Here is a 13,377-nt window from a genome sequence, read left to right as displayed (position 1 = left end):
GTTTCTTAACACTTGTAGAGACCTTCACAGATGCAAAGATTGCTTTTACTCCTAGTTAGGATTGTGTGCATGCATGTGTTTTGAAGGCTTGGCATGTTGGACAAACCCAACCAACTTGCTTCGTTTATGATTCTATAAACAGAACACTAATTTTGGTTGATGAAGGTTATGGTGAACCAGATATCTGAGCAGGCAAAGAAGGGCATGGATTGGGGAGAAAGGAGGACATACTAACTGTTGAACAGTGGAAAAAAAAAGTACCGTATTTATCGGAGTATAAGACGCACCTACCTTTTTTGGTGAGGAAAACAAGAAAAAGAAACCTGCCTCTGCCTCCCAGCAATTTTGCCTCGTTGCAACAAACAGCAAAATAGCCTGCTTTACTTTTGTTTTCGCTTTCAGCATAGCTTGATTAGCACAAGAAAAAAAAATCTGCTCCAGCAATTTACCTCCTTGCAGCAAGCAGCAGAGGCCGGCGCAAAACAGCTGAGAGCAAAACAGCTGAGAGTCAGGAGGCTGAGCCAATCAACTTGTGCTAATTAGGCTGTGCTGAAGCTGAAAGGAGCTGTTTCTTCTTGCTGCTTGCTGCAAGGAGGTAAACTGCTGGGAGGCAGAGTCCAAAGGGTGAGGAGCAATGAATGGGTGGGGCTACATTCGGTGTATAAGACGCACCTAAATTTTCACCCCCTTTTGGGGGGGGGGGAAAGTGGATCTTATACTCCGAAAAATACGGTACTTAGGCAAATGTGTACTGTTGTCAGGTTCCAAAATCAAAAAAGACTTCCAGAGTTACTTCCAAACAGAGTTGCTCGTCTCCTATAGACAGAATCTTGCCAAATTTAAGAAACTACAAATACTCCTCAACTTATAACCATAATTGAGCCCCAAAGTTATGTTGTTAAGTGACCAATTGGTTAAGCGAGTTTTGCCCCCATTTTACGACTTTTCTTGCCACATTTGTTAAGTGAATCACTGCAGTCGTTAAATTAATAACATGGTTGTTAATGAATCTGGTTTCCCCATTGACTTTGCTTGTCAGAAGGTCACAAATGGCAATTACATGACTCCTGGACACTGCATCTGTCATAAATGTGAGTCAGTTGCCAAGCATTTAAATGTAAATCATGTGACCAAGGGGATGCTGCAACGGTTGTAAGTATGAAAAATGGTCAAAAGTCACTTTTTTCAGTGGTGTTGTAACTTTAAACAGTCACTAAATGAACTGTTGTAAGTCGAGGACTTCCTGTACCTGCATCAGTGGTGGGTTCCTCCCGGTTCGGCCTGGTTCTCCCGAGCCAGTAGCAGTGACGATATGACGTCACCGAACTGGTTCTGCCCCCCCCACTCCCTCCCCGCCCCCCCCCCCCCGCGTTATTCTTACCTTTTATTTGGCCCCACCCCCAATCTATTGCTGCCTCCTGAGTCCCAGCTGATGGCTAGAGGGAAAAAAACTGTTTAAACTCTTGCTGTGGGGCTTCAAAGGGCCGCCCTACAGCTGATCAGTGTTAAAAGCAAACAAATGAGTAGACCAGTGCCTGCAAAAATACATGAATAGATCAGTGCCTGCAAAAATAAATGGGTAGAGCAGTGCCTGCAAAAATACATGAGTAGATCAGTGCCTGCAAAAACAAATGGGTAGACCGGTACAGCTCTGCAAGCAGTTAAAAGCCTAGTAGACCAGTACCTCTGCTAAATCCTAAAGAATTGTCACATGACCATCAAGCCACGCCCACAAAATAAGCCATGCCCGCAGAACCGGTAGTAAAAAAATTTAGAACCCACCCCGACTTGCATCATTAAAGTTATAATCTGAGAATTTCTGACCAACCTATCTAAACTTCACTGTCTCTTTGTCCCTGTTGAATGCAGCCCCTCCTTCCTGGAAATCCAGACTACATTCCACCACACTATATATTAAATTACCTTTTTCCAGCACCAAAAAAAACTGGTTTTTTCCAATCCCCATGTTTTTCCAACAAATCTTTATCTTCAAAAACCTATGCTAGCAGTAATATAAGGTTGACAACAAAGTGCTTTTCAAACTTCACCAAAAAAATCGTACGACGTGTCATGTGATCTACAGATTACAGTGATCATAGATTTGAAAGGGCTGGATTGAAGCCAATTACTGGAATCAGGAAATCAGTTGAATAACATAAATCTAGGCTGTCGGGTCTGTCGCTGGACATGGGAAAGGGGAAGAAAGAAGCAGACAATTATAAATGACTACTGTTGGGGAAACAGTGCAAATAAGTAAATAAATTAAAGTCACTCAGAAAATGGACAGTATTTGATTGCAAGGCTGCTGTATGCCTGTTGGACAAAGGAGATGAAAACAAAAAGGGGTACTTAAATGGCTGTCACAGAGAAGAGGGGATTGACCTATCGTGTTTCCCCGAAAATAAGACCCTGTCTTATATTTTTTTGAACCCTGAATTAAGTGCTTGGCCTTATTGCCATGCGCTTAAAAGCCCAATTGGGCTTATTATCAGAGGATGACTTATTTTGGGGGAAACAGGGTATTCTCCAAAGTACCCAAGGGCTGGAGAAGAAGTAACGAGTAGAAGATCATTAAAGAAAGAGCCAACCTAGAATTAAGGAGACATTTCTTGACAGCGAGAACAATTATTCAGTGGAACAGCTTGCCTCCAGAAGTTTTATTTATTTTTTTATTTTACTTCGAATTTATATACCGCCTTTCTTCCTGGGAACTCAGGGCGGTGTACAGCCAGATAAAAACACATAATATAAACATTAAGAACAGATTAAAAGGGAATATCTCAAATTGGCCAAAAATTTAAAAAACATACAAATTTAAAATCATTTAAAAGGATTTGTTAGGCCAGCCCGGCTTGTTGGAAAAGGAAAGCTTTAAGGGCACGGCGGAAGGCACGGAGGTCTTGGATTCTCCTTATCTCTGGGGGCAGCTGATTCCAGAGGGTAGGTGCCCCCACAGAGAAGGCCTCCCCCTGGGGGTCACCAGCCTACATTGCTTGGCTGATGGCACCCCGAGGAGGCCCTCTCTGTGGGAGCGCACGGGTCGATGGGAGGTCGTCGGTGGCAGAAGGCGGTCTCGGAGATAACTAGGTCCTATGCCATGGAGCGCTTTAAAGGTGGTAACCAACACCTTGAAGCGCACTCGGAAGACCACTGGGAGCCAGTGCAGCTCGCGCAGGAGCGGTGTTATGTGGGAGCGCCAAGCAGCTCCTGTAATTACCCGCGCGGCTGCATTCTGGACCAGTTGGAGCCTCCGGGTGCTCCTCAAGGGGAGCCCCATGTAGAGAGCGTTGCAGTAGTCCAGGCGAGAGGTGACGAGGGCATGAGTGACGGTGCACACGGAATCCCGATCAAGAAAGAGGCGCAACTGGCGAATCAGGCAAACCTGACAAAAGGTCCCCCTGGCAACAGCCGTCAGATGTTCCTCCAAAGACAGCTGCGTATCCAGGAGGACTCCCAGATTGCGCGCCCTCTCAACGGGGGCCAAAGACTCGCCCCCGATAGTCAGTGATGGAGTCAGCTGACTATATCGGGATGCCGGGAACCACAGCCACTCAGTCTTGGAAGGGTTGAGCTTGAGCTTGTTCCTCCCCATCCAGATCCGTACAGCCTCCAGGCACTGGGCCATCACTTCAAGGGCATCGCTGGGGTGGCCTGGGATGTGGGTGCTCCATCATTGGAGGTTTTCAAGAAGAGTCTAGACAGCCGTTTGTCCAGTATGGTAGGGGGTCTTCTGCTTGAGCAGGGAGTTGGACTAGAAGGGCTCTTCCAACCCTATGATTTTATGTTCTATGTTCCTTTTGCCGGATGTCTAGTAGCTCTAATGGAGAATCACAATCTCTTGGAGTTAAATTCTCAGGAACCATGAGATGGATGGAGCCAAAATCAGTGGTGGGTGGGACTAAAAGAAAGTCTCATCGTTTTTCCATTCTGCTCAGCAGGTTTCTAGGGGGAAGATCTCTGGTCAGAGATCACTTTTAGGAAACTTTCGGGATTCAGTTTGTGGTCGGAGACAACCACTTGCTTTAACCACTGCTCCGCACTGTCTTTCTGGGTAGAGTTTCTCTAGAAGAATAAGTGCTTACTTATTACTTACTTACTTATTATTATTATTATTATTAGTAGTAGTAGTAGTAGTAGTAATTATTATTACTTATTACTTACTTCCTGATCAATTTATCGAGCTTGGTTTCTAACGTCAGTGAACCTGGACTTTGAAAGTGAATTATTTTTGCTCATTACCTTCAACAGGGTTGCAGAGACAACAAGACCCTTCAGTTAGTTCCAAATGTGCTTTTTCAAGAGGCAACTGGACTTCCTGTTTTTTCCTTTGAAGATGTTTCACTTCTCATCCAAGGAGTTTCTTCAGCTCTGACTGATGGTGGGGAATGGAAGGATTTATATTCCTTGCAGACAGCTGGTCATTTGCATCCTTTTAAAGAGCCCTTGAGGCCACCCGGAGGTTTATCTGGGTCCTCAGGGTCACTTGAGTGGTGCAAATTGGTGTGAAACCTTTTTGGAACTGCTGAAAGGACTATATTGTAGATACCCCTCCCCCTCCCCCTCTGTTGAAAGAAGGCTGTGCCATACAATTTTGACATACATTTATTGAACAGACCCTGAGGACACAGATAAACCTCCAAGTGGCCTCGACAACTCTCTAAAAGGATGCAAATGACCAGCTGTCTGCAAGGAATGTAAATCCTTCCATTCTCTACCATCCAGTCAGAGCTGAAGAAGCTTCTTGGATAAGAAACGAAACTTCTTCAAAGAAAACCCAGAAAGTCCAGTTGCCGCTTGAAAAAAGCACCTTTGGGACAACCATGACCTGAATGACTGAAAATCTCCATAGACACACTTTCAAGTTTTGAAGTCGTCTCAAATAAATTGCATTTCAAACAAAGTCTTTGAAGAAAAACTCCTATTTATTAAGCACGACATTCTAAAACCCGACTCCATCGAAGCCAACACTGACTTCCAGACCCAAAACCCTCCCTTTCCATTCCCCACTCTCCTGCACTCATTGGCCATCTTCCAAGTCATTCTACCCCTAATCTACCGCTCCAGCTCAAAGGAATTTCCCCCCTCCCATTCCATCTCCTAGGGCAGTGACGGCTAACCTTTTTGCCGTCACGTGCCAAAAGCATGGAGAGTGTGGGGGAGTTGCGCGAGTGCGTGCCCACACCCATAATTCAATGCACCCCCCACGCTCCCCACGCTTTTGGCACACAATGGCACACTGGGCCCGGTAGGCCGTTTTTCGCCCTCCCCAGGCTCCATGGGCTTTCTAGGAGCCTGGGGAGGGCGAAAACGGCCTTCCCCACACACCCCTGGAGGCCCTCTGGAGGCCGGAAACAGCCTGTTTCACGGCCCGAAAATCAACTGGTTGGTGCGCGCATGCAAGCTGTAGCTGAGCTAGGACAATGCCCGCGTGCCCACCGATATGGCTTCGCGTGCCACCTGTGGCACACGTGCCATAGGTTCGCCATCACGGTCCTAGGGGATATTATCTCCAGGGAAAATAAGTAGGTGAAAAGTCAAACGTCCCTTTTTCCTGTGCGCTGCTCCCACTATCCATTAATGGGTTAACTTCTTCAGCCTTTGGCAATAACTGAGTGAGAGCTCAATTTCCCTTTCCTGTTGCCCTGCCACGCCCCTTAATCCCATGATCCCCAGTCTTCACTCAGTTATTGGCAAAGACTGAAGTGTGTTTTTGAGCTCAGGCTTCCAAGCCCATTTCCTTCCCTTTCCTAGGATTTTATTTCTTTATTTTTGAGTAGCTTATTTTTGTACTTCGGCTCCCTGCTTCAAGCCGAAGCGAAGAATCGGCTCATCAGCTGGGCGGCGGTGATTGCTTCGGCCGCCCACGCTTCGCATCGCCGGAGGCTCCCGATCCACGCCAGCTTCAACTTGCAGAGAGAGAGAGAGAGAGCCGGCCTCCCCCTTAACAGAGGAGGGGGAGAGCGAGCCTCGGCGGCAACGCAGCAGCGATAGGAGCAGCCGCCCGTCGGAGGCGAGGGAGAGAGAGAGCGGAGAGCGGTGAGGCTAGCCACCCCCCCTCCTTCCCCTCGCTATCAGGAGCCCAGCGGGGATAGCGCGGCAGGCGGTAGGACCTTCGGGCCGCCGCTGTGAGTCCGCAGCCTCCCAATCCCGGCGCAACGCACGTGGAGCAGAGGAGAGCAGCGCGGTGAGGCAAAAGCCCCCCCCTCCTCCTACTTGCTGCCAGAGCCCTCAGGGCTGCATCGGCTGAGCGCGGCAGGCGGTAGGACCCTCGGGCCGCCGCTGTGAGACCGCAGCTTCCCCAGCCCTCATACTCCATAGCCACGTGCTCCAGCCTAGAGGAGGATCCCCGGGCCGCCATCTTGGCCTCATTCAAATAGGGCTAGCCCCGCCCTCATTGGTTCTCAGAGGCCCTCATCATCTGCAGGCCCTTCCCCAGGGGTTAGCTGCTACAAGCCCCATTTCTGCGGTGGCACAGGGGCCCCTCTTAAAGCACCAAACAGGAAGCAGGCTAAGAGGGACAGATGGCAACCATGGCCTTGTCAGACTCACCCTTCTCATCTGACCCAGAGCTGGAGACAAGCCCTCCTCCCAAGGAGACCAAATCCAAGAAGCATTCCAAAAAGAGGTCCTCTCATCATAAAGACCGGGGGGAAGAGACGCCCCAGATCAAAGATAGGGATGCTGCAAGACGCCATAAAACCTTAGAGCGCCTCTGTGCCAAAGCACAGAAGGAGAGAGCAGCAACACCTATCCAAGGGCCGGGGTTTCCTAGCTCCTCACCCCAGGCACGCGCGGAGGCGGGCCCTGGCATCACGAGTCTGGCGGAATTGGCCCTAACACCGGCAACCCCGAACGCAACCGACCTCAACCAGGGATTTCCTCGACCCAGAGGAGCATCCCGCTCTTTGCCAGACATACCACTATCGGACCCACCTCACTGGCGCCACCGTGGGGCTGAGGCAACATTCACGCCAACGGCAGCTGGCCTGCGCGCTCCAGAAGGGCCCTTACCACCCAGCCAGCTAGACTTTCAAACCATGTTCTCAGCTATGTCCTCTTTCTTGGCTGCAGGCTGGCAACAGGCTGCAGGGGGCCCCCCTCGCCAACCACAAGCACAGGGGGCGCCCCAGCACCGACTGGCCCAGCACCAACAGGCGCATACCCAGTCATCCTCGTCTGAGGATTCAGACCAAGCGGAGGAAGGCCCAGAGACCTTTGAGTTGTCAGAGGATGAGGGCCTGACGCCAGATGCTCCGGCTTTCACAGGCCTGTTTTGCCCAGCTTTATTCAAATCTCTACTGCACAAGGCGCGCCTCACAACCAATTTGGGCGTGCCTGGGGACACAGCCGCGCCCAGTACCGCAGCTGAGGGACCCCATGACGCACTCTTCAAGTCCGCCAAGCAGGAAAAGGACTGTATTCCCTGCCCCCAGCTCTTCTCGGACGTGATCCAGAACCCCTGGGGGCAGCCAGGCTCGCTAACAACCCCGAGCAGCCTGGACAAGAAGCTCTACTGTTCGGCCCAGGAGCTGGAGGACCTTTTAACTCTTCCATCAGTGGACCAGCCGGTCGCCTCCCTGTCATCCTCATCGATGGGGTCCACGGATGCCGTTGACGGGCTGAAAGCTGAAGACAAAAGGACGGAGTGGGCCCTCCATAAATCTCATCAGGCCGCGGCGTGGGCAATCAGGACGGCGACGGCAACTTCCTTTTTCAACAGAGCCACCCTCATCTGGCTACGCCAATTACAGGAAAAGCTGCCCCCGGAAGATGCTAGGCTGCACCAGGACTTAAACAAGATCCTAGCCGCCACCGAATATGCCGCGGATGCATCCCTGAACTCCGCCAAATTTGCCTCTAGATCTCTGGCAGCGAACGTTACAGCAAGAAGGCTGTTCTGGCTTCGCCCCTGGAAGGCAGACCTTAAGGCCAAATGGAGGCTGGCCGCAGCCCCGTACAAGGCCCAGACTTATTTGGGGCGGCCTTGGAACCAGTTTTGGTCGAAGACAAAGATAAGAGGAAGGTGCTCCCATCTGCGTACCGACGGCAGGACCGCAGATACACACCGTACTCTTACCAGCAGCCCTTTCGGCCCAGCGCAGGGCCAAGAGGCCCCCCACCACAGCGCTCCCACTTCCAGAGCACTGGCAGACACCAAGACAGATCTCAGTACCGAGACCGTGGCCGACCCCAGCAAGCTAAACGACCTTTTCGCGGGGCCGGCTTCAAGACTGCCAGGAGGGGGAAGTGACGCCCGGGCAGTGGGGCCCATCGGCGGGAGACTTCAGCTCTTCCACCAGCAATGGGCCCGATCAACGGAAGACTCGTGGATTCAGCGCACGATCTCCTCAGGGCTCTCCATCGAATTCTCCGGCCCTACACCCAGCCGCTTTGTACGTTGCCCGGTCCCACAGTCCAGGGAACTCAGAGACCTTCTGGCGCAGGAGATCGCCCACCTGCTGGAGATAAGAGCTATAGAACCGGTGCCCCAAAATCAGCAGGGCTCCGGTTTCTACTCGACCCTCTTCCTGGTACCCAAAAGCTCGGGAGGCTGGAGAGCCATTCTGAATCTCAAACGACTAAACTAGTCGGTAAAGTATCGCAGATTCAAAATGCACTCCCTCAAGTCGATACTAGCGGGCGTAAGGAGAGGAGATCTGCTCCAGTCTGTCGACCTGCGGGAGGCCTACCTTCATGTGCCGATCCATCCCAGTCACCGGCGCTTCCTGAGATTCGAGTTTGCAGGCCAGCACTTCCAGTACCGCGCTATGCCATTCGGACTCTCGTCGGCGCCCCGCACATTCACCAAGTTAGTAGCGGTGGTGGCGGCCACACTCCACTCCATTCCAGTGCGCCTCCTTTGCTACCTCGACGACATTCTGATCCTCTCGTCGTCGCTCGGCCAGGCGACCTCGGATATGGCAAGAGTCCTGCGGGCTTTCCAAGACCATGGCTTCTCCATCAACTTCGAGAAAAGCCAGCTACAACCGTCAGCTCGACTCCAGCACCTGGGGGCGGAGATAGACACGGTCAGGGGCCAGGTGTTCCTCTCTCAGGAGAGGATCCGGAGCATTCGAGACCTAATCCAGCAGGTCTCAGAAGGGGGGAGAGTCCCCCTGGTTCAACTAGCATCACTCCTCGGGAAGATGGTATCCTGCTTCGGCATTGTTCCGTGGGCACGCAGACACTCGCGGGCCCTCCAATGGTTCCTGCTGCCATTCCAGAGAGCAGGCAAGACCAACCTGAAGCGCAAGGTAACCATACCATCTCAGGTCCGTCTCTCCCTCGGATGGTGGAAGTCCCCCGCACTCCTCAAGGGCAGCGACTTCCTGGACCCGGACAGACTCACACTAACCACAGATGCAAGTCTGCGGGGCTGGGGTGCCCACCTGCACCATTTGGTAGCCCAAGGCCAATGGTCCAGGAGCGAAAGACTCAGCAGCATCAACCTCCTGGAACTCCGAGCAATCAGGCTGGCGCTACGTCAGTTCCAGACAGCACTCCAGGGCCAGCACGTTCTGATCCGCACAGACAACATTGCGGCAAAAGCACACGTCAACAGGGAGGGGGGCACGAGGTCCCGTGCGCTGATGTTCGAGTCCGAGGCCCTATTCGCCTGGGCGGAGTCTCACCTACTGTCGATCAGGGCGGAGCACATTTCGGGAGCAACCAACGTCAGGGCGGACTGGCTCAGCCGCGAACTGATAGACCCAGCGGAGTGGCAACTACACCCGCGCCTATTTCGGGAGCTCAGCGCCCGCTTCGGGATGCCGGAGGTGGACCTCTTCGCGACCCCGGAAAACGCTCAGCTGACCCGCTTCATATCCCGCTACCCATCAGCACAGGCGGAGGACCACGATGCCCTACGATGCAGGTGGCCCGGGGGCCTACTCTACGCCTTTCCACCTATTCCTCTTCTTCCTCGCCTCATCCGGAAACTGCTGGCCGAGAGGGCAGACCTTCTCTTAGTGGCCCCCAATTGGCCTCGACGACCGTGGTACGCCGACCTCATGGCTCTATCCGTGGGGCATCCCTGGCACATCCCCCCCCACCAGGTGGAACTCTGCCAAGGGGCGGTCAGTCATCCAGAGCCTCAGTGGCTACAATTGACCGTCTGGCATTTGAGAGGGTCATCCTGAAAAGAGACAAACTATCAGATGGGGTAGTAAATACTATCCAAGCTGCCAGGCGGCCCTCCACGACTCGCATTTATGAGGCCTCGTGGCGGGCGTTCTGCCACTGGTGCTCTCAGCACCATGAGGACCCAACATCAGCAACGGTCCAGAACATCCTCGAATTCCTGCAGTCAGGTCTGGAAAAAGGGCTGGCGCCAGCGACACTAAGACGCCAAACAGCGGCTCTGTCCACAGTCATCGTTTGCCCTCCATACCAAGCGCTATCCCATCACCCGCGCATCAAAGGGTTCCTTCACGGCGCCAAGAACTTGCGCCCCCCTACAGTGCACAGGTACCCGACCTGGGACCTCTCGCTGGTGCTTCGGGCCCTAACAGGCCCCCCATTCGAGCCCTTGGGCTCAGCTGCCATCAAACACTTATCATTCAAGGTGACATTCCTGCTGGCCATCACCTCAGCCAGAAGAGTCTCGGAGTTAGCAGCACTTTCAATCAGAAAGGATCTTTGTATCTTCAGAGACACGACGGTGGTCCTGCGGATGGATCCGGCCTTCATCCCCAAGGTGAACTCCTGGTTCCACCGCGCCCAGGAGCTCATCCTACCGGACTTCTGCCCCTGCCCGCGCAACAGCAGAGAGAAGCAATGGCATTCCCTCGATGTTCGCCGCGCCCTGCGCATCTACATTAACAGGACAGCGGCCTTCCGACACACGGAGGCGCTCTTAGTGTCTTTCAACCCGGCCTCCATGGGACTGAAGATCTCAGCATCCACGGTGAGCAGATGGATTAAGGCCTGTATTGCGTTGGCGTACGAACTGAACTCTAAAACTCCTCCCGGAAAGATTCTCCCACACTCCACACGCAGCGCGGCCACATCGGCGGCCTGGGCAACGCAGGCGTCGGTGGCAGATATCTGCAGAGCAGCGACCTGGTCATCGATGACGCCTTTCATCCGTCACTACAAGATAGACGCCTACAGCTCCGCTGAGGCGTCCTTCGGCCGTAGAGTATTGCAGACGGTGGTGTCAGAGGAGGACTCTGGGGACACGCGACTTCCCACCCATGGGGTTTAAACTTGGGTATATCCCATTAATGGATAGTGGGAGCAGCGCACAGGAAAATGGACGTTGTCTTACCTGAACGTCCCTTTTCTGGGTGCTGCGTACACTATCCATACCCTCCCCCTTTTTCTCATTGGCCTTGGCCAGTAGTGTTGTTGTTGTTTACAGTTGGTTTTTTTCATTAAAGTTATGTTGATTACCTATCACGGTGTGGTCTACCATAACTTCGTTCAGACTGGGGATCATGGGATTAAGGGGCGTGGCAGGGCAACAGGAAAGGGAAATTGAGCTCTCACTCAGTTATTGCCAAAGGCTGAAGAAGTTAACCCATTAATGGATAGTGTACGCAGCGCCCAGAAAAGGGACGTTCAGGTAAGACAACGTCCATTCCAGACGCCTCCACTTCTCCTTCTTATGTCAGCACTAGAGTAAATGCAGCTTGAAGTGCTGACACACACATTAGTTGGGTCCCTGAGAATAGCTGTTTCCCTTCCCTTCCTCTTTCCTCCCCATTCGTCTCCTTTTGCTATAATTGGTTCCAGTTGTCTGCAGAGAAAAATCAATCAGAAGGATGAGCAAGTAACTGCCTCTGCGCAGTGATGATTGATTTCAGCATAGACCAATCTGGAGAGAGGAAAACAGTTTTTTTTCATCAGGGTGAAGAAGTTGACCCATAATCTGTGCAGGGGAGGAGGCTGAGAGATCTGATGTGTACATATTTCAAGTGTTTAACTAAATTTAGGGTGGAAAAAAGAAATACTGATATATTAAACTCTGAGGAGTGAAGCCAATTGAAAACTACTACCGTAGAAAGCGCAAAAAGATCTTGTTCAAACTTCTGCCTGGTCCTGAGTCGAATTTCAAGGCAGGAAATTTTCCCCTAGTTTCATACAACATGCTAAAGGTAAAGGTAAAGGTTCCCCTCACACATATGTGCTAGTCGTTCCTGACTCTAGGGGGCAGTGCTCATCTCCATGCCAGCGCTGTCCGAAGATGTCTCTGTGGTCATGTGGCCAGCATGATTAAATGCCGATATGGCACGGAGAGCTGCTATTATAAAATAGTAAAAATGACCCTATTTTTCTACTTGCATTTTTTATGTGCTTTCGAACTGCTAGGTTGGCAGAAGCTGGGACAAGTAACGGGAGCTCACCCCGTTATGCGGCGCTAGGGATTCGAACTGCTGAACTGCCAACCTTTCGATCGACAAGCTCAGTGTCTTAGCCACTGAGCCACCACATCCCTTACAACATGCTAGGCTAAGATAAAAGGGGATTCTCTCCTCTGTGGTTCAGCACATTGTCTTTGCGTGTTGTACAATCTGATAAAAGTGGTTTGTTTATGGAGGGAGTAACAAGTTATGGGTAGTTCTTGACTCAACAATCACACTTGGGACCAGAACATGGGTTTTTAAAATTTGAAATTGGTTTTAAATTGAAATGTTTTAAATTATGGCCAAATTTATTTAATTATTTTAAATCTATTTTAACTTTTGTGTATTAAAGTGTTTTACTTTGGCTGTTCACCGCCCTGAGTCCGAAAGGAGAAGGGCGGTATAGAAATCTGAATAAATAAATAAATAAATAAATAAATAAATAAATAAACAAACAAACAAACAAACAAACAAACAAACAAACATCAAAGACTAAGTGATGCGATCCTTAAGGGACTCATCATGCCTGATTTTACAATCTTTTCTGGGGTGATCGTTAAGCGAATCACAACGTTGTTAAGCAAATCTGGCTGGTTGCCCAGCAGCCAAATTTTGATCACATGACTGCTGGGATGCTGTACAGGTAGTTCTAGACCACAGGTGAGCTCAACATTTCTGTAAAACAGCTGTTAAGTGAGTTTTGCCCCATTATGCAACCCTAGAACTAAGGAGAAATTTCCTAACAGAACTAATCAGTGGAATAACTTGCCTCCAAAAGTTATGAATGCTCCAACACTGGAAGTTTTTAAGAAGAGATTGGACAACCATTTGTCTGAAATGGTATAGGGCAGTGATGGCTAACTTTTTCTGGACCAAGTACCCAAAGCGCAAGCGTGTGCACCCCCAAAATGCAATGCATGTCCTCCCTGCACATGTTCCAGCCTCCACGCATGAGCAGCAGAGATCCGAAGAAAAACTGGCCAGTGGCAGGCGCACACACATGTGCAGCTGAGCTGTGTGCCACTTCTGG

The 13,377-nt window shown here is 51.1% G+C and overlaps 1 protein-coding gene across 1 annotated transcript in view; it reads left to right on the top strand.

Annotated features, from left to right (window-relative positions):
- Nucleotides 1-13,377, top strand: part of NCAN (neurocan) — a 107,304-nt gene that overhangs the window by 19,126 nt on the left and 74,801 nt on the right. The gene's annotated exons all lie outside the window — the stretch shown is intronic.

The sequence above is a fragment of the Pituophis catenifer genome, unplaced genomic scaffold (genome assembly GCF_029215685.1).
Source record: "Pituophis catenifer annectens isolate HBS135680 unplaced genomic scaffold, rPitCat1.0.hap2 SCAF_1, whole genome shotgun sequence".
Lineage (NCBI taxonomy): Eukaryota > Metazoa > Chordata > Lepidosauria > Squamata > Colubridae > Pituophis > Pituophis catenifer.
This window is presented reverse-complemented; position numbering and strand designations above follow the sequence as displayed.